This window comes from Choloepus didactylus, chromosome 1, assembly GCF_015220235.1.
Source record: "Choloepus didactylus isolate mChoDid1 chromosome 1, mChoDid1.pri, whole genome shotgun sequence".
NCBI lineage: Eukaryota > Metazoa > Chordata > Mammalia > Pilosa > Megalonychidae > Choloepus > Choloepus didactylus.
This window is the reverse complement of record NC_051307.1, coordinates 126,846,512-126,868,942: the sequence shown is the minus strand read 5'-3', so window position 1 is coordinate 126,868,942 and position 22,431 is coordinate 126,846,512. Positions and strand designations below refer to the sequence as shown.

Below are 22,431 nucleotides of genomic sequence, written 5' to 3'. Positions count from 1 at the left end.
ACTGCCTTTATCTAGTGTATGAATGGATGAGTAGAAAAATGAGGAAAAATAAGTAAATAAATAAATAACCTCTGTTTTTCAAAAGATGCTATTAAGAGATTGTTGTAGTTGTTAAAGCTGACAAAATGCATTATACCAGAAATGGGCTGGCTTTTACAATGAGGATTTAATAACTGACAAGTTTGCAGTTCTGAGGCCATGGAAATTGTCCAAATTAAGGCATCAATAGGACAATACCTTCTCCCTGAAGACTGGCTACTGGTGATCCTCAACTCCCCTGTCACATGGCCAGGCACATGGCAACATCTGCTGGTCTCACCCTTCTCTCCCAGGTTTCACTGTTTCCAATTCTGAACTCAGTGGCTTCCTCTCTGAGTCTGTGTGTGTGTCCTTGCTTCTCAGCTTCTCTGGGCTTTTTTCTGAGTCTTTTCTCTGTCTTTTATCTTCTTATAAAGGACTCTAGTAAGAAGATTAAGACCCACTTGGGGCATGCACCAGCTGAAATAACCTAATCAAAAGGTCCCACCCACAATAGGTCTGTACCCACTGGAATGACTAGCTGAACTTTTCTGAACATGATGTTTTCTGGGGTACATACAGTTCAAACCATCATACTCCATAATCTGGACCCACAAAAGACATGTTCTTTCCATATGCAAAATGCATTCATTCCATCACAATATCCCAAAAGCCTTAAATCATTTCAGTAACAATAAGTACAAAGTCTCATCAAAATCAGATTTGGTGTGCTCTGTCCTAAGGCAAAATTCTCTGGCTGTGAATCTGTGAAACTTAGAATAAGTTATCTGCTTCCAATATGCAAAGGAGGGACAGTCATAGAATAAAAATTCCCATTACCATAGGGAGAAATTGAAAACAAAACAGGGGTCACCAGCCTAAACACTTCCAAAAACCTGCAGGACAAACTTCATTAGATTTTAAGATCTGAGAGTCATCTATAGACTGATGTTTTGTCCTCAGGGCTTGATAGTGTGGCAGTCCCACCCCTTCCAAGGGCTGTGCAGTGGTCCTGTTCTCTCCAAACATTGGAGTGAGGGCTACAACATCTCCAAATATTGGAGCATGGCCATGCTCTTGGCTCCACCCTCCTCAAGCATTTGGGTGGCAGCCAGATATACTGCAATCTCTGGGGCACAGGATTAACCTCCTCAGAACAGTGGGGTGCTGGCCAGACTCTCCCCAATCCCTGGGGAATGTGCTCCAACCTCTCTCAAGCCTGAGGTGGCAGCACTCTTCCTAAGCAATGGGGCAGAAGATCCACCTGCTGCAAACTCCAGGGCATACTCACCTTTTCCACATACACCCAAGATGTCTTCACTCCAGACCTCAGCTTCCAAGGTTCTGCCTTTGAAGTCATTTTTCCCTCAATTTTTTCTCTCCCTTTTCTCATTTTTTTCTCTCTCTTTTCTGTCCCTTTCAGTTTGGGCTTGCAGTAGTCCTGTTCATATAGATCTCACAAGAAACTTGTTGGTTTTACATGCAATACACAGGAGTCCCAAACGTTAAACAACAGGACTTTCACCAAATCCTTTTTGGACAACTGCATTTCCAATCCTGACTTGTACAGAAATGGCTGAATGGATCCATGTCCAATCAAACCCTCTCATGGAGCACTATTCTCTGAGAAGTTGCTTTCCAGAAGCTCAGAATTTTCCAAACCATCAATTTCTGCTTTCTTTGTATGCAAGAGTTCAATTCTCAGCTTATCCATTTCCTTTTGCATTTTGCTATAAGCTGCAAGCAAAAGCCAGGTTTCACTTTCCACATTTAGTTTGGAAATCTCCTCAGTTAAATATCCAAGCTCATCCCTTTCAAATTCTGCCTTCTATCTGACATCAGTGCTCAATTTTGCCAAATTCTCTGCCATTTTTAAACAAGGATCGCCATTCTTCCAGTTGGCAATGACACATTCATCATTTCTATCTAAAACCTCCTCAGAAGTACCTTTAGTGTCTATATTTCTACCAATAGTCTTTTCAAAGCAGTCTAGGCCTTCTCTTTAAGCACCTCAGATTCTTCCAGAATGTTCCCCTTACTGATTTATAAAGTTGTTCCAGAATTTCTGGTATTTACAATCTCAGCACTCCACTCTTGTGGTACCAAAATCTGTTTTGGTTTGCTAAAGTTGATGAAATGCTACGTACAAGACATGGGTGGGCTTTTACAATAAGGATTTTTTAACTTACATGTTTAAAATTAAATGCTGTTAATTTGCAAAACACCAGAAATGGATTGGCTTTTATAAAGGGGGTTTATCTGGTTACAAAGTTACAGTCTTAAGGCCATAAAGTGTCCAAGATAGGGCATCAACAATTGGGGACCTTCACTGGAGGATGGCCAATGGCATCCAGAAAACCTCTGTTAGCTGGGAAGGCACGTGGGAAGGTTGGCATCTGCTCCAGAATTCTGGTTTCAAAATGGCTTTCTCCGAGGATGTTCCTCTCCAGGTTGCAACTTCTCAAAAATGTCACTCTTAGTTGCTCTTGGGGCATTTGTCTTCTCTTAGCTTCTCCGGAGCAAAAGTCTGCTTTCAAAGGCCATCTCCAAAATGTCTCTGTAAGTTGCAGCTCCTCTCTCAGCTCCTGCGCGTTCTTCAAAGTGTCCCTCTTGGCTGTAGCAAACTCGCTCCCTCTGTCTGAGCATATAGTGCTCTAGTAAATTAATCAAGGCCCATGCTGAAAGGGCAGGGCCACACCTCCATGGAAATTATCAAATCAGTTATCACCTACAGTTGGGTGGATCAGTCTCCATGGAAACACTCAATCAAACTTACAATCTAATCAACACTAATAAAGTCTGCCCCCACAAGATTACATCAAAGAATGGTGTTTTGGGGGACATAATACATCCAAACAGGCACACATGTTTACAGTTCTGAGGCCACGAAAAATGCCAAAATTGAGGAATCAACAGGTTGATACCTTCTCCCTGAAGATTTGTGAGCCTTAACTGGTGATCCTCGCTCCTCAGTCACATGGCCAGGAACATGGCAATTTCTGCTTTTATACTGGTCCCTCCCTTCTGTCCCAGGTTTTGTTTCCTCTGGCTTCTGGCTTCAGTGCCTTCCTCTCTGAGCTTCTGTGTATGTTCTCATCTCTCAGCTTCTCTGGGGCTTTTTTCTGTGTCATGTCTCTGTCTTTTAGCCTCTTATAAAGACTCTGGTAAGAGGATTAAGACCTGCCTGGGGATGCATCATCTGAAATTACCTCATCAAAAGTCCCACCCACAATTATTCTGCACCCAGGGGAATGGATTAGTTGATCTTTTCTGAACATGAATTTTTCTGGGGTACATACAGCTTCAAACCATCACAGAGATTGAAAAGACAACTCACACAAAGGAGAAAATATTTACAAAGCATATATCTAAAAAGTTATTCATTTCCAGAATATATAAAGAAGCTTAAGCGTTCAATTCTAAGTAAACAGACAACCCAATTAAATAATGACAAAAAATGTTGAAGACATCTCACCAAAGAAAATATACTGCTGGTAAATGAACATGGGAAAAGATGCTCAAAATCATTAATCATTAGGGAAATGTATATTAAAACCAAAATAAGATATCAATACACTATTAGAATAAATAACATTAGAAACACTGGCGAGTAAGTGGAACAACTGGAACGCTCATGCACTGCTCATAATAATACAAAATGCCACAAACGCTTCAGAAAACAGTTTGGCACTTTCCTTAAAAGTTAACTATAAACCTACTCCATGACCAATGAAGAGAAATTCTTTGTTTGCCCAAGAGAAATGAAACATATACTGATCCAAGAACTTGTACATGGATGTTCATAGCAGTTTTATTTGTAATAACCCCAAACTGGAGGAGGTCCAAATGTCCACTGACAGGTGAATGGAAAGACAAATTGAGGTATACTTGTGCAGTAATAAAATGGAATATATTATCAATGCACACTAAAACCTCAATGAATCTCAAATAATAGTGCTGAGTAAAAGAGACCAGATGAAAAATGACACACTTGATTCCATTCATATGATATTCTGAAAAATGCAGACTAATTAAAAGACAGAAAGATAATTAGCATTTTCCTGGTTTGAGGTAGGGGAAGGGATTGCAAAGGGACGTGAGAAAACATTTGGGATTATAAATATGTTTAAAATCTTGATGGTGGTGATGGCTTTACAGAGGTATACATGTGTCAAAACTTACTAAATCATATAATTTAAACATGGGAAGTTTTTAATGTATGTACATTATACCTCAATAAAACAAAGTGTTTAAAGCCTTTGTAATTTAGTCAATTATGTCTATGTAACATGCAAATCAATATTTCCTAGGGTTGATTTTAGTTGGTTGGGATATACCTGCTGCTTTGCATGACCATATATTCCGAGACCATATATTCAGTTGCAGAAGATAACTTTCTTAATTTGTATTTGTATTCTTTTTCTATCATGTGTATAACTTCTCTCCACAATTAGAGCTACTAATCAGCCAAAATATTATATGTAAGCTAAGTTATGAACTGAGAATGTTATTATTGGAAACTTCAGTCTCTATTCTCAACACTTATACAAACCATGTAATTTGCCTCTTGGTAGGAGTAAATCATTCACTAACATATACAGTTTGGATAATAAAACGAACATCACATCAGGCAGCCAAGATTCCTATTTTCTCACTTTCATTTATTAAGTGACCATAGACTGTGCCTTAACCTCTCTCAGCTTTAGTCACCCATTAGAAAAATCAGGTCATTAATTCCTGGCAGAACTGTTGCTGAAGCAGATGATTTGTTAGGGACACTTCCAATTCAAATAATAGCAATCCTACGTAAATCATCAAAATTTAAAATAAGACTTTTTAATAAGTTATGATCAATCAATTATTTCTCAAATAATTTACAATAAACATCATAATTAGGCAATGGACCATAGAAAATGCTCTATTTTTATCTCTAAGTACAGAGTGATATTACCAGTATCAATCCTATACAGGTAGATAGTCTTTTAAACTAATACCATACACTTGTATCCAAACTATTTCATGTGTTTCCAGGAAGCTGTTAGGAATTACAATACTTTATCCTGTCACATTTGGAAAAGCATTTAACACAAACACTAAATTTGTTAAGATGCAGTAACACACTAGGATTGATGACTAGTTCAATTTTTCTAAGAACATGACTCTAACCTGACTAGTATTTAATGTCTTAATGGGATGAACAGAGATGAAATAGTCATGTATAACCATTAATTGGTTTGTTGCTTTTAAGAAGTGGAAAAATCAACTTCCTTGAATCACTCACTGTCATAAATTTTGTTCAAAAAGGTCTAGCACAAATTCAGTACATAATGCACAATTTTTTAAATATGTTACCTATTACCCAATACCTTAGAAATATGGTTGTCCATCAATGTTGGGTAATCCAGCAGACATTGTATCTTCTAATGTTCTATTCCAAGGTAAGTGCTACAAATTTCTCAAGACATGTCTTTATGGAACCTTGCCTGTTTCTTTCCATACAAGCTAAACAATAAGAAAGCACCTGATATAGAGAGAGGGGAAAATAGTTTCCTCATGAATGCTTCGAAGATCAGATCATCTGCTCTGTTAGGCATGATGCAATTTGATTTGTCAATGATTCACTGTAAAGTCCACTGCAATGGAACAATGTGCATCAACAACCTTGTATTAACTGACAGTCACACTAAAAACAACTGAACCTACAGAAAGCTAAGCTTTCAAAATCAAAGCAAACTTAATTATCTTTAACTTAATGTGAATTGACAGTTTCAGAAAGATTAGATGTATTTTATATTGACATAATTTTACCACTGTACAAAAGGGGTTGCTAGACCATATGGGCAGTTTCTCTTAGTCTGTTATTCCTGTCAGCTAATATTCTATCCTGCTCCTCTTTAATGACTGAAATAACACAAGAGCCAAGCTCAGTTTATAATTTTTATCTTCCCTCAGTTAATTCTCCAGTATTTATACACCACACCAGAATAAAGAGATTTCTCCCATACAGTGCAGTTTAATCCTCTATTATGCAAAAACTGGAAGCACTCAAAGGCACAAACTTGTGTCCCTAAGGACAATGATTCCTTATCAGTGCTGATTTTCCCCATGGTTTATCACTTTCTCCCTTCAACTTCATTCTGTTTTTTCATACTTACGAGGTCTTTTGGTAAATACATTCATCTGTTTCCTCTTCCTCCATTTCTATTGAGGGGTGGGAAAGAAAAACATGGTTTGAAGGAAGAAAGGAGCAACCCCACCCAGAGATGTTACTTTGGGAAGGAAAGGCTCTCCAAGCCATATGGGAGAAGTCAGGAAACTCTCAAATAAGAATGCATATGCTTCTTCATGTCTCAATCACTAATACCTTGAATCAGTAATTTCTCATAATAGTTCCCAATAAAAAAATCTCCATTTACCTAGACAAAAAATATATACTCTCAGTTTAAATGGAAATGATTCATCTTAGAAAATCATCCATTCTATCAAGGAAGGAATACTGAAATGCGAGAAAAGGGTAGGAGTGAAAAGAAAAAGAAAAAAAAACAAAACAAAACCTATAAGCTAGTTGTGTTTCCAGCCTCTTAGCCAAGAATAGAGTTATTCAACAGTTCTTTAATAGAATAGACCTCACAGGGTGCCATTTTGAATGTGTTAACTTAAACTTTCCAAGGTATATGAATTAGCTGTTGACAAAACTTATCATGTTACTGCGGGTCCAGTCATGTTCAAATAATTCTTTTGTTTTCTATAATTCCTTGACATATTTCCATCAGTAGCTATGAAGGCAAATGAACACCACCTAAAAATTTACAGTTTTGGCAAACAGAGCAGGCAAAAACAGGTAAAGAGTATTCTTCATTAAAACCAAAATTGAAAAGCAGAGGCGCATCCAAGCACAAGGGCGCGGCAAGGCCGGCGGCTCAAGGTGTCCATTGAGGATGCAGAAATCCTTCTTGGGGCAGAGCCGACTGTGTATTCGAAACCCACACGCGGCGGCGGAAAAATGGCGGCTCTGCAGTGGCGGAATCGATCGCGCTATGTAAAGTTGCAGCAGGACGACTTTTATGATGAAGGAACTCAGAAGGCGACTGGCGCACCTTCTTTTATGACTTCCAGGGAATGGGACACGCTGGTGGTGAAGGGATCCTCGCTGCTCGGCCCTGCGGGGCTGGAGGCGGAGGAAGCGCGAGACTGACCGCGGCTGCCTTTGTGGTTGCAGCCCCAGAGGTGGCGCGGTGTTCCAGTGCGCAGTGCCAGGCGTGCTCGCTGACTCGGTGCATCTCGCCTGGGACGTGTCGGGTACGCTCGAGGCCGTGGTCTTCTCCAGAGTCACAAATAACGTCGTTTTAGAAGCGCCCTTGTTAATTGGCATTGAAGGTTTGCTCAAAGGCAGCAGTTACAACCTCTTTTTCTGTAGTTTGTTAGATTCCCATTGGTATCCATCTATATTCTACCCATGCTGCTTTGGCTGCCGTGAAGGTCACTTAAGCATTTCCACTGACAAAGTGGTGTGCTTTCTCTTAAAAACAAAAACCATGGTGAATGCATCTGAGGTGGATATTCTATCCACCTCAGATATCAGAAAATACTGCAGAGCTCAACGAGAAGGTAATGTTAACACATACTCACTTAAATTTGCTAATGAAGCTTCTGAAGGAAGCGACTCCTGACCAGTCCAAGCCAGAAAACTGATCCAGAACCAACCAAGCCTTTAGTATCAGATTCAGGCTTTACTGTGATCCTCAACAACAGGTGCTGCTTGATCGTTTCTCAAGAATGGTTGGCTCAAGATTGAGGGGAAATGTGTTTTATTATGTTTACCTCCAGGCTGATTTTCAAAATGCTTTGTGAAGCTTTTACTAGAGGATGAGAAACTAAGGAGCCTTTTGTTGAAGTTTCATAGCTATTTGCCCTAAGAACTTATGTCAGGTTCTTAGTTTCATAATATTTATTTCTAAAAATATCTTTGCCTATAAATTTCAGGATTAGGAGGCAGTATGTCATTTATGTTCTGATGGACAGACATATTTAGTCTGAAAGTAGAGTTGGACTTAATGTTAACTACTATTATTTCTTCATGGAGCAATATTGTATGAATACTGATTAAATTGTTTTTTTCTTATGTAAAATACACATTCTTTAGGGAATATTCAGTAAGTTTACTGGATAATACAAAATTTATCTCTCTCTTTTCAGTGTCTGTGTTTATCAGTCTAATAATGAAAGGAATGATAAAATATATTAAACATTCACTGGGGGAAAAAAGCAAATGAAAATGGTATTTAAAGTTTTTGTGTTATGTGAATATGCAAATTGGAAACTTCACAGAAATTTTACATATAAAACTAATCTACTAAGCAGCTAAGGCAAGCTTCTGCTATAACCTAACTCAATAGATAAGAGGGTCACTTACTTATAGACTGTTAGAACAGAAAATCTATGACAATAGCAATATCTATGAAGTTTTCATGGAAGTGTTTTTCAAATTATGGTACATGAGCTTCTTGTATAAGAATCACCTGACATGTTTTTTAAAATGCAGAATCCTGGGTCTCATCTCCAGATATCTGAAGTTTAACCAGGAACATACTCAGGAACCTGTAGTTTTAACCACTGAAAAATAATTTTTAGCTACATTACCAAGCCAGATCTCTACCTATGAAAATACAGGAAACATCCTCTCTTTCAAAACTCAGTGATATCACTTTCTCTCCCATTGAAAGAAATAACTTAAACCAATCACCCCAACTGATCCCTAACCTTTACTCTGTTTCTTAGTAGTTATTCTAATTCTCTTACAGCAGTTATTCTTATCTAATCTTTTCAAACTAAAAGTTAAATCCACAAAAGCAGGGATATGCATATCTTATTCACTCATATCCCCAGTTCCCAGTGGTATAGGCCCTCAAAACTTTGTTGTTGGACCAAGATGGAGGTTTAAGATGCTTTGGAGTGCTGTTGCCCCACAGAATCTTTGACCAACTAGCAAAAACTGGAAGTCACCTTCCTCAAAATTCCAGAAAATGGTTAAAGAGTTGTAGGAGGTGGATGAGTGCTGAATCAAGGAAACACATCTTTAAAAATGATAGGAGAAGCTCATGGGCTATCTTCCCCCAACTCTTCCCCAGTTTGGTGTGGAGCAGGCCTGTGCTCACATTGTGGGTCCCTGGCCTTGTTCCAGAAGGAGCACAGTAACCACAATGTACATACTTGGGTGCCTGTATGTGGATGTCAATCTGTTGGGTTCCAGCATGAATGACAGGACCAGGAATATGGTCTTGGCTTGCTTCCCAGAACTAGCCCCACAGGCAAAAGCAGTTTAGATATCCAAAGCAGTGCAAAAAGTAGTTAAGTCAAAGCAGCATGGAGTAAAGGATTACCAGCTTCAAGACATGCAATAGAGCTTCCAGGAGGGGGAGAAAGTCTATTACATTGGGAGTAGAGGGGATATTTGGATTCTTGCAAATGAGGAAACTCCTAAGACCATGAGTGAGTGAGCACAAGCCCAGGAAGACATAAAGATTCAGAGAAGACACAGAGGACCGTGTACTTCAATTTTACCTGAGGGTGATAATCTTGATAGTGCAGAACTCTGACGGAGAACATAAGTCAAAACAAAACCAATTTGCAAATACTATGAATAGATTTGTTTCTGTTAGCTCTTGGTACTTGAGGAAATCTCTGTCATACCACTATCTGGATACAAACTTAAGGAACAGACATTGCAGGGACTGAATCCCAGAATGAACACATTAAAACATTAAAGTGTGTAGTTTGCAACAAATGCTTAGAAGATAAACAGAGACATGATATGATGGCCTGACAGGACTAGTAATGACCCAGAAACTTCTGGGATGAAGATTTGGAACAACTCACCAGGCAAAATGCCCTGAGCAGCTGAGGTGCTTTCTGAGGGTAAAGGGCATAAGGAGTTGGTAGTGGAAGAAGGTAGCTATAAATATGAGCTTTGACCATGTGACCAGTTACACAAAAAAGGACAGTATATATTTTGAGTATTTCTTCCTGGTTTTATTTTAATATGTCTGTGTATGTATACATAGAGCAAATATCTTTGTTTTCTTCCCTATCTTATCCCCTAATCATATAACACAAGTTGTATTAACATTATACCATAGTATTTAAGTCATAGGATAACAAAATTAAGAGTGAATATTACCTAAGTACTGACATCTCTCCCTCGAAGCAAAATGAATTATGCACTGCTCGACATTCTACCCACCAGGAGAATATCCCTTCACCACTCTCCTTCACACAGCACTTAAGATGGAAATTTGAAGCCTTGAGCTCCTCTCTTTTTTAACTGTAGCCATCGTATTTAAGAATAATCAGATAAAAGCATCATACATTTTAACTCCACAACACTCTGTTAAAACGTCAAATACACTTTCACCCAGAGCCTTACCTCTTATAAGCATTTGAGTATCAGTATCCAATGGTAATATTTTGTGAACCTCTATTGCCAATCAATGCCATGGACTATCAGTACCCTCTAGATCATTGAAAATAGAGTCATTAGTGTATTTGAATTGAATCTGATTAAAACACCAATTCAAAAAACACCAAACAGAAAAAAAAAGCCATCTTGAAAAGGAAGAATGAATCTGGAGGACTCACACTTCCCAATCTTAAAACTTAATTTAAAAATCCCCAGTAATCAAAATGGCATAGTACAGGCACAGGGACCAACATACAGAGCAATGGAAAAGAATGGAGACTTCAAAAATCAACCTGAGGAGCAAGATGGTGGTGTAGGGAAAGGTGGAATTTAGTTAGTCCTCTAGAGCAACTAGCAAATAGCCTGGAACAACTAGTAAATACTCTGGAACAACTGTTTGGGGCACATCCATGACTGGACATGCATTGTACACCAGTCTGAAATGGGTGGAATGGCTGAGATTTCAGCATAGTACTGTAAGTAAATTCCCTGCTGAGGTTGGTGCTCCACTTCCACTGGTGTGGCAGGTGGTGTCAGAACACTTCCCTGTGGGAAAAAGAAGCAGTCTCTACTAGGAACAAGGGAAGGTAGCTCAACCAAGCTCCAATTATGGTTTTAATCAACAGATTTTGACTATGGAGTAGAAGCTACAAGCACAGATTAAACCCTAAGCAAACAGAAAGGAAACCCAAGGTCTCTTCTGACAGAGACAAAGTGGGGCTGACAGGAAATAAATAAATAAATAAAAGTGGAGGTTTTTTAGTAGGTTGAGATCAGAATACTGAAAAAAGGCTGTGTCCCAAGAAAAGGGCACATAGAACCAGTACCAACTCTGGCTCTTGACTGGCAAAACTGGGGGGCAAGGACTGGCTATGTAAAGGGGATTTATTTCTTTTTCCCTTTTTTTCCTCTCATTCAAAGTAGCTCATTAGAAAAAGTCTCAGGCATTTTCAACTGTCAGCACTGACCCAGGCAGAGAGTGGCATTAAGATAGAGAGACAAAGGAAGAAGTCAAGTGAAGGAGATAATTCCCTAAAGGGCATATCTTCCCTAAGAAAAGGGGTGGGGTGGGGCCTGGGGCAAAAAAACAAAAACGAAAAAAAACAGAAACAGCTTAAGCTTGGTGTCTGACTCACCCTAAATGCCTGGTAGGGGCAGAGTCTCCTGAGAATTAAAGGCACTGCATCTTTTTTAAGCTGGTGGGGAGCTGTTGTGGGATGACAAGCACCACCTTCTGGGCAGGATAGGAAAAACATAGAGTCTAGGGGCCTCACAGGAAAGTCTGAAAATCTGCTGGGTCTCATCATCAGGGAAACTTGATACTGATTACATCCTCTTCCTGACACCAGGGTTTATCTGGTCTAGGAAAATCTGATTGGGGTAATGAAGAAAATCAGAAGCCTAGACAACAAAATAATTACAAGTCACACTAGGAAAAATGAAGATACGGCCCAGCCAAAGGGACAAACTTACACTGCAAATGAGATATGAGAGTTGAAACAACTAATTAAAGACATTCAAACAAATATGCTAAATCAATTAAAAAAATCAATGAGTTGAGGGAAGGTATGGCAAGAGATATGAAGAATATGAAGAAGACATTGGGTAAACATAAGGAAGAACCCCAAAATTTGAAAAACAATTGGTAAAGCTTATGGGAGTGAATGGAACAATAGAAGAGATGAAAAACAATGGAGACATACAACAGCAGATTTGAAGAGGCAGAAGAAAGGATTCGTGGACTAGAAGACGAGACATCTGAAATCATATGCACAAAAAAACAGATAGGGAAAAGAAACAATAAGAGCAGGATCTCAGGAAACTGAATGGAATGTTTTTTCAAACTTTTGAGTTCTTCCTTATGTCTGCCCAATGTTTTCATCTCTTTTGCCATATCTTTCCTCAACTCATTGATTTGACTTTTTAATTGATTTAGGGGGTTTTATGATTAATAATTAATTGTTTCAATTACTGTATCTCAGTTGATGTGCAAGTTTTTTCCTTTGAATGGGCCATACCTTCATTTTGCCTAGTGTGATTTGTAATCTTTTGTTGTCTAGGCATATGGTTTCCTTGATTACCTCAGTCAGATTTTCCCAGACCAGACAGGCCCAGGTCTCAGGAGGAGGCTGTATTCAGTTTCAGGTTTCCCTAAGGGTGAGACCCAGCAGATTGTCAGACTTTCTTTTGCTTTCTTTTGAGGCTCTAGATTCTGTGCTTTTCCTATACTGCCCAGTGGATGGCACTTGTCAGCCTGCAGCTCCCCACTGGTATAAAGAAGTGTGGTCTCTTTAATTGTCACCAATGGTGTCAGAAGTCAACCTTACGTTGCTTCTGGTTTCCCTGACCCCCAGGCCCTGGTGTCTGAATTCCCTGAGGGAGGGCAGCCACTTCAGCTGGGCTCTGCCCCCCTTTTATTAGGGAAGATACACCCTTTAGGGAGTTATCTTCTACACATGAATTCCTCCTTTGTCTCTCTGACTCTGTTTACTCCACCCTTGCCTGGGTGAGCACTGACAATTGAAAATGCCTGAGGCTTTCTCTAATGAGCTACTTAGAATGAGAGAAAAAAGAAGTGAAAAAGAGAGAAAGCCCCTTTTCAGAGCCAGTCCCCAGCCCCCCAGTTTCACTGGTCAACTTGTGTTAGTATCCAGTTCTCTATGCCCCTTTTCTTGGGACATGGCTGTTTTCCAGTATTCTGTGCTCAGCTGTCTTCAAAGCCTCTTTTATTTACTTACGTATTTTTTTCCATCAGCCCTGCCTCCTCTCTGCCAGGAGGAACCTCAGGTTCCTTTCTTGCTTGCTCAGGGTTTATCTGTGTTTGTAACTTGTATTCAGTAATCCAAATTTGTTGATTAAAACTTCAATTGGAGCTTTGTTTAGTTATTTTCCCTTGTTCCAGGTAACTTGCTTCTTTTTTCCACAGGGAAGTGTTTCAGCTCACTCTGACAAGCCAGTGGAGGAGGGGTGCCAGCTCCACAGTTTGGGGAGCTTTACTTACAGCTCTGTGCTGCAATCTCAGCCATTCCACTCATTCCAGGCTGGTGTACAAGGCATATCCAGTCACGGATGTCCCCCAACAGTTGTTCCAGACTATTTGCTAGTTGTTCCTGACTATTTACTTATTGCTCTAGAGAACTAACTAAATCCCACATGTATCTATGCCAATATTTTGCTCCACTCCCGGGAAATGTTCTTAACATTACAAAGGGTATATGAAAAAAAAAAAAAACACAGCTAGCATTAAACTCAATGTTGAAAGATTGAAAAGTTTCCCTCAAAGATAACTGATGTCCACTGTCACCACTGTTATTCAACATTGTACTGGGAGTTTTTGCCAGAGCAATTATGCAAGAAGAAGAAACATAAGGCATTCAAATTTTAAAGGAAGAAGTGAAACTTTCCCTATTTGCAGATGACAGGAACATATATACAGAAAATCCTTAAAAAGCCACAGCAAAGCTATTAGAGTTCATAAACAAATTTAGCAAAATTTGTACAATCTGGCAGGATACAAGATCAACACCCCAAAATCAGTAGTGTTTCTATATTCTAGTAGTGAATTACCTGAAGAAGAAATCAAGGAAAAAATTCACTTATAATAGCAACTAAAACAATTAAATATCTAGGAATAAGCTTAACCAAAGATGTAAAGGACTTGTACATGAAAAACTATGAAATATTGCTAAAAGAATCAAAGAGGACTTAAATAAATAGAAGGACATCCCATGTTCATGGGTTGGAAAACTAAATATTGTTAAGATATTAATTCTACCCAAAGCCATTAACAGATTGAACACAATCTCAATCAATTCCTATCAGCCTTATTTGCAGAAATGAACAAAATAAATATCAAATTTATGTGGAAGAAAAACATGCCCAAAATAGCCAAAACCATTTTTAAAAAGAATGACATGGAAGAACTTGAATTTATAATAATAATCTACACAGCATGGCACTGGCAAAAGGAAAGACATATATATAAATGACATCAAATTGAGAGGCCAGAAATAAACTCTTATATCTATGGCCAATTGATTTTTGACAAGGGTGCCAAGTGCACTCAAAGAGGAAAGAATAACCACTTCAATAAGTGGTGCTATGAAAACTGGATATCCTTATGCAAAAGAGTGAAGGTGGTAAAGGTCTAGAAAGTGTATTCAAAGAAATTGTTGGGGAAAACTTCCCCAACCTTCTACACAATATAAACACACAAAGCATAAATGCCCAGCGAACTCCAAATAGAATAAATCCAAATAAACCCACCCCAAGACATATTCTGATCAGACTCTCAAATACTGAAGAGAAGGAGCAAGTTCTGAAAGCAGCAAGAGACAAGCAATTCACCACATACAAAGGAAACAATATAAGACTAAGTGGTGACTACTCAGTGGCCACTATGGAGGCAAGAAGGCAGTGGCATGACATATTTAAAATTCTGAGAGAGAAAAATTTCCAGCCAAGAAAACTTTCTCCAGCAAAACTCTCCTTCAAATTTGAGGGAGAGCTTAAATTTTTCACAGACAAATGCTGAGAGACTTTGCCAATAAAAGACCTGCCCTACTTCAGATTCTAAAGGAAGCCCTACCAACAGAGAGACAAAGAAAGGAGAAAGAGATATAGAGAATTTTAACAGACATATATAGTACCTTACATCCCAAATCATCAGGACACTCATTTTTCTCTAGTGATCACAGATCTTTCCCCAGAAGGGGCCATAAGCTGAGACATAAAACAAGCCTCAAGAAATTTAAAAAAAATAAATAAATAATTGAATATACTCAAAGAACAGTCACCAAACACAATGGAATACAAATAGAAGTCAATAATTTTTGAATTATAACTCCACTATTTACTTCCTACATGATAAAAAATACACAAACTCTAAGGAAAAATCAATGGTTTTGAACTCAATGTAAAATATGTAATTTTAGACAACTATATAAAGGTGGGGGAATGAAGGAGTATAGGAACATAGTTTATAGGAACATAGTTTATGTGCCCTATTAAAGTGAAGGTGGTATCAAAGAAAAACAAGATTGATAGGGATTTAAGAGGTTAATTTTAAGCCCCACAGTAAACACAAATAAATTATCAGAGAATATAACCATAGAGTTGAAAAGTAGAGTCTGGATTAAGAGAAATGGAGGAAGGGGCAATGGAAAGTTAAGAAAGGAGTGTAGGGTTGCTGTTTGAGGTGAAGGGAAATTTCTAGCAATGGATGGTGGGAAAGAGCATAACATCATTCTAAATGTTATTAATGCCACTAATGGAAGGCTAGGAAAAGGGTGGAAAGGGAAGATTTAGGCTGTATATATGTTTCCACAGTTGAAAAAAAAAAAAAAGATAGTCTAACTAGACTACAATTGAATGCTAAGGATGAACATGGATGGGATTGGAGGGTGGAGGACAGGTGGCTCGAAGGGACACAGTTGAGACATAAGGAAAAGGAAATATAGAATGTAAGCATTGTATCATTGTTGAATCTCTTATACTTCTTAGCTGTGCTTAATGGAATTACATAAAAGAATGTTCTTGTTCATGGGGGTACATACGTGAATTATAGTGGATGTTCAAGGATGTGTGCAGCTAACTCATATATTCAGAAGACAGAGAAATATATGATGGATGATAGATAGGGAGGGAGGGAAAGAGTGATGTGACAGCATGTTAAACTTGGTGGATTGAGCTATTGGGGGAGGGGGGTCAGGGTATGAGGGAATTCTGTGTATGGGGCTAGTATTGTTTTTGCAACTATTCATTTAACTTTGAATTTATTTCAAAATAAAATTTAAAAAAAAAATAAATAAATAAAAAGTTTTAGAAGGGAAAAAAAAGAGTGAAGGTGGACCCCTACCTCACACCATATACAATAATTAACTCAAATGGATCAAAGATCTAAATATAAGAACCAACACTATAAAACTTTGAGAGGAAAACAGAGAAACAATTTCAAGGCCATGTGTCAGGCAATGGTTTCTTAGGCTTTACACCAAAAGCACAAGTAATAAATGAAAAAAAGATAAATGGGACTTTGTCAAAATTTAAAAACTGTGCATCAAAGGCCTTCATAATGAAGATAAAAAGACAGCTTACAGCATGGTAGAAAATGTTTGGAAGCCACAAATATGTTTAGGATTTAATGTCTGGAATATCTAAAGAAATCCTAAACTCAACAACAAAATTAATAAACCAATTAATGAATGGACAAAAGAGTTGAATAGACATTTCTCCAAAGAACACATATAAATGACCATTATGCACATAAAAATATGCTCAATGTCATAAGCCATTAGGAAAATACAAATCAACCACAAAGAGATGACATTTCACACCCATTAGAATGGCTACAATTGAAAACATGGATTAAAAAAAACAAATGCAAGAGAGAATGTGGTGAAATATGGACATTCATTATATCCTGCATAGGGTGTAAAATGGGGTAGCTGTGGTGGAAACAGTTTGGCTGTTCCTCAGAAATTTAAGTATAGAATTATCATATGTTGGATATTGGTTAATTTCCCCCAAAAACGCATGCTTAGATCCAAATCCCTCACCTGTAAGTGCAAACTCATTTGTAAATGGGACCTTTGAAAATGTTATTGGTTAATGTGTGCCCAAACTGAGTGTGAGACTTACACTATTATGTCTGTAGTCCTTGCAAGCAAAGGAAATTGTATACAGAAGAAGAAGCTATGGGGGGCAGCCACAAGTTGGAAGTCAATAGAATCTGAAACAGAAAGCGGATACTCCCATGTGCATTGCCATGTGACAGAAAAGCTATTGCCCCCAACAATTGCCAGCCAGCCAGAAGACACTGTCCCTGGGAGGAAGAAAATCCTCTAGTCTCTGAGAAGATGAGTCAACAAATTTCTGTTGTAAAGTCAACCCACTGAAGGTAATTGTTTTAGCAGGTGGAAATTGGATACACAATATGATCTGGCAATCTCATTTCCAGGTGTATACCCAAACAGATTGAAAGCAGAGACTTGAACAGATATTTTCACACTGAAGTTCATTACAGCATTATTCACAATTGCCAAAAGATGGAAGCAATCTACTGTTTGAAATATGACTAGATAAACAAAATGTGGTATATATTTATAGTGGTATATTATCCGGCCACAACAGGGAATGAACTTCTGATACATGTGATAATATAGAATGACCTTGAAGACATCATTTTGACTGAAATAAGCCAAAAACAAAAAGACACATATTGTATGAAGTAATTCCATATGAAATAATTAGAGTTAGCAAATTCAGAGTCAGAGCCTAGAATACAGATATATGTGAGAGACATTGCGAGTTCAGTTCCAGACCACTGCAATAGCAAATATTAAAATGAAGCAAGTCATAGGAATTTTTTGGTTTCCCAGTGCAGATAAAAGTTATGTTTACACTATAGTCTATTAAGTGTGCAATAGCATTATGTCTAAAAATATATACATACTTATTAAAATGTGACACAGAGACATGAAGTGAATATATGCTGTTGGAAAAATGGTGATGAGAGAATTGTTCAATGCAGGGTTGCCACAAACCTTCAATTTGTTCACAGCACAGTACTTGTGAAGCACAGTAAAGCCAAGTACAATAAAACCGGGTATGCCTGTATTGGTTACTAGGGATGGGTTTAAGGAATGGGAAATTAGTGATTAATTGGTACAGAGTTTCTGTTTGGGGTTTTGGAAAATTTTTGGTAATGGATGGTGTTGATTGTAGCACAATATTGTGAATGTAATTATATATTTGAATTTCATTGAAAGAGGAAATTTTTGTTGTATGTATGTTGCTAGAACAAAAACATTTAAAAAACCATAGTATTCTATAGCACAAACAGTGAACCCTAATGTAAACTCTGGACTACAGTTAATAGTATAATTATAATAATATTATTTCATCAATTATAACAAAGTTACAATATTAATGCAAAGTGTTAATAATAGGGAAAACTGTGTGTTGGGGAGGGTGATTACACTGGGCCACCTCCATCATGGAAGGAGCAGCATTTTGTTCTAAAAGAAATAGATACATAATCTGGGTATGGGTCTGCCTTCCCTGCATGAAATGCTTCTGCCAAAACTACTATCTGTGGATTTACAGAAGGCTTTATCCAGTCATGCTGTTCTACACAGCATTGCTTCTGATCAAGGAACCCATCCATGACCATGAAGTGCGGGAGTGGACACATACTCATGGAATTCATAGGTCTTACTGTGTTTCCCATCATTCTGAAAAAAACAGATTGGTAGAACAACGGAATGACCTTCTGAAAACTCAATTATGTGAGAACTGGTTGGCAATACCTAGCAGGGCTGGATCAAAGTTTTCCAGGAGGCTGTATGTGCTCTAAATCATATGGTCTATGGTGACTTTTTCCCCTATAGCCAGGATTCATAGGTGCAGGAATCAAGGGGTGGAAAAGGGAGTTATATCACTCACTATTACACTTAGTGATCCACTAGAAATATTTTTGCTTCCTGTCCCTGCAACCTTAGGCTCTGCTGGTCTATAGGTCTTAGTTCCAAAAAGAGGAGTGCTTTCACACAATAATGATTCCACTGAACTGGAAGTTCAGACTGCCACCTGGACACTTTGGACACCTCATGCTGACTGGTGTGATTGATCCTGATTATCAAGGGAAAACAGAACTGACACTACACACTGGAGGTAAAGAAGAATTTGCCTGGAATACAGGAGATCTCTTAGGGAGTTTCTTAGTACAGTCATGCTCTGTGATTAAACTTGTAGCACAGTCATGCTCTATGATTAAAGTCAATGGAAACCTCAACAATCCAACCTTGGCAGGACCATTAATAGCCCAGACTCTTCAGGGATGAAAGTTTGGATCAGACTACCTGGCAAAAGAGAAAAAAAAAAACAAAAAAAAAAAACCCACAACCAGATGACATGCTTGCTTAGGGTAAAGGGATTATGGAATAGATTTTGGAAGAAAGCAGTTGTAAATATAAGCTATACTCACATGACCCATTGCAGAAATGAGGGCTATAAATGTTTTGAGTATTTCTTTCTTGTTTTGTTATGAATATGTTTGTATATATACATAAAGCAAATATCTGTTTTCTTCCCTATCTTTTCCCCTTATCATATAACATAAGTTGTGTTGACTTTATGTCATAGTAGTTAAGTTACAGGATATCAAATTTAAGAGTAAATATGACTCAAGCTACTATTATCCTCTTCTGGGGAAAAGGTTAGTGCATTTCCAGTTGTATGAAGGACAGTTTAATTATTTTAGGTGAAAGTATGCCTATAATTGTTTTATCTAGAGATTAAGTATGGTTTAAGGAGTTTGGTATGAATCCCAGTTTAACAAGGGGTGGACTGTGATGGTTAAGTTTGTGTATCAACTTCGCTAGGTTGTGGTGTCCAGTTGTTGAGTCAAGCAAGCATTGGCTGCTTATTATGGTGAGGGCATGTTGTGGAATTAAATCATTAGCAATTTGATTTTGTCTACAGCTGATGACATTTACAATCCATAGAGGAGATTGTCTTCAACAATAAGAAGTCTTATCCAATCAGTTGAAGTCCATAAAGGGAGAACTGGTTATTTCAGCAGTTAGAAAGAAGAATTTCTATCTTCACTTCAGCCATCCAGCTTCTCCTGGGGAATTCATGGACACCTTTTTCTGAGCTCCCAACCTGTGGCCTCTTATACAGAATTCAGACTTGCCAACCCCGCAGTAACATGAGCCAACATATATATTGTCAGCTCTGTTTCTCTGGAGAACCCTAACACAGGGGTCATATGAGAACTTTGTATTTCCATGATTTTCTATAAATGCACAACTTCTCCATTAAAAGATTTTTAAAACATTGAACAAATAATCGAAAAAGACAAAAATATCTATTGGGCATTATTGAATCAACAATCTAGTAATATGCATTTTATTATAGAGTTAACCTAAACATGAGAATACACACTCAGACACACACACACAAATAAATAAAACCAATTACAAATGATTTGACTTTGTGATTGAAGACATTACAAGATACAAAGGTATCATGTAATCACTTCCAGTTCATCAAGCTAAGATGGCAACCATTTCAGCACCTTTTCCACCAAGGAATTACTAGGTAATCACCTCTCTAATCATCACTCTCAAACTCTGGAAGAATTTTGTCCCCCTTTCACAGATTCTAAAACTTAGAAACAAGTATGAATCTTCAGTAATTTATGAGAGAAATATAATCTGTAAACTACAGAGAAAGAACACACATTTCATATGTTGGTCAAATGCTACTCATTCTCCAGCCATTAGCACAGATTCTCACTAGTCCATGAATCCTTGCCACAAAGTTCCAGCACTGCTGTGAAATCCCATTACACTTTCTTTCTGTAGCACCAGTATGCAATCATTTGCTTCCTGCCACATATGGTTTTTTAGCATATGATGTTCTCCACAAATAAACTGTAAGTTGCTTCATGGGAGAGGCAGTATATTTTGCTTATTGGAATGTTACTTTTTCTACCCACTAGAGTTCAAAACAATGCTAAGTTTATAGCTGGCATTCACAAAATATTTGTTGAACAAAGTAATTAATAAATGGACTACACTGGGTTGGACCAGGCAGAAAAAGAAACATAAACCACAGAGTTTGGCCAGAAGAAGATCTATTAAAAATAAGAAAGAGCTTGCTATTAAGTTATTCAAATAAATCAAGCTAATTAACTGTAATTAAGCAGAAATGCCTATATACTCAAAACTATATTTTAATTTCTACTTTCATTTTTCTGTATTAATGCTGTATAAATAAAAGCTTTGGTTCTTGATGATAGCAAATTTTAGGGACATGTCTAATGTCTCATATTTATGGAACTTGGTAATAATAATTATAACCAATCCTTTCTACATTTCTAAAATCCACATTTGCACAGTTTTCATAAAAAACACTTTTAAATGGAAATTGGTAATAATAATGATGATAATAATAATGATAATCCTTTTTACATTTCTAAAATTCACATTTGCACAATTTTCATAGAAAACACTTTTAAATGTTTCTTAAGAGCTAATATGACTGTCTTAAATATAAAAAGCCCACAGTCTGTAACACTCAGTTACAAAGTAAAAAAGTATGACACAGTGTTTTCTGCACTTCTTTGCACAAAAGAATAATCTTGAACACTCAGTCAAAATACATCCGAGGTCAATGAGAATTTCTTTGCTGCTTCTTGTGCTGGTGTATCATGGGAATATTGAGTTACTGCATTTTACCATTAAGCATTGGGCCTCAATTATTTTGAATTATGAGCATCTCTAAGAATCTATTAAAAATTATAGATCTTCTACATGGCAAAATGCACCTTTACAGACAATTTTGTCTGCAATTTGGAGGGATTTTTTCATCTCCCTGATGTTCAAGTTAAGACCTTCCACACCTCCTTCAGAAAGTCATTCATTTGCAATTATTAAATAAACCCAGCTCAAAAGAGTACTGTTTGAGGCAAATGCACCATATCTTGATATTCCTTCTTTCTCTGGTTGCTAACCAGATAGTCTGGCATTCATATTGCTTCAAGGCTGCCAACTCAACTTTGAAGTACATGTCATTCTAAATATTTATGTGTGTGCCTTAGTTCCCACCCACTAAAATCCTCTCTCTTTCACCCATCATTAGGCATGAACCCACACGACCCAGGTACATTACTTTTTTATTCATCATGACAAATGAATGTTTCACCTTGGAAATTTCAACTTCCTATAGCCTTCATTTTTTAGAACTAAAATTAAGAAGTATCAATTTCTAGCGAATAGGCAAGTGCCAAATGCCAAGATTCTCCAGGTGCGAAGTCTTAATATGTCCTATGAATATAGCCAGAAAAGGAATTCTGCTCCATCAGAGAAAATATTCCCCTTGGGCAAACTTAATGTTCTTAAGGGGATACACATAGAATAGAAAGGTAATAAGGGAACATTTGCCTAATC

The 22,431-nt window shown here is 37.7% G+C and overlaps 1 pseudogene; it reads left to right on the top strand.

Moving 5' to 3' along the window:
* The first annotated feature begins 7,021 nt into the window (after positions 1 to 7,021).
* LOC119523116 lies at positions 7,022 to 7,710 on the top strand (annotated as a pseudogene).
* The last annotated feature ends 14,721 nt before the right edge of the window (positions 7,711 to 22,431 follow it).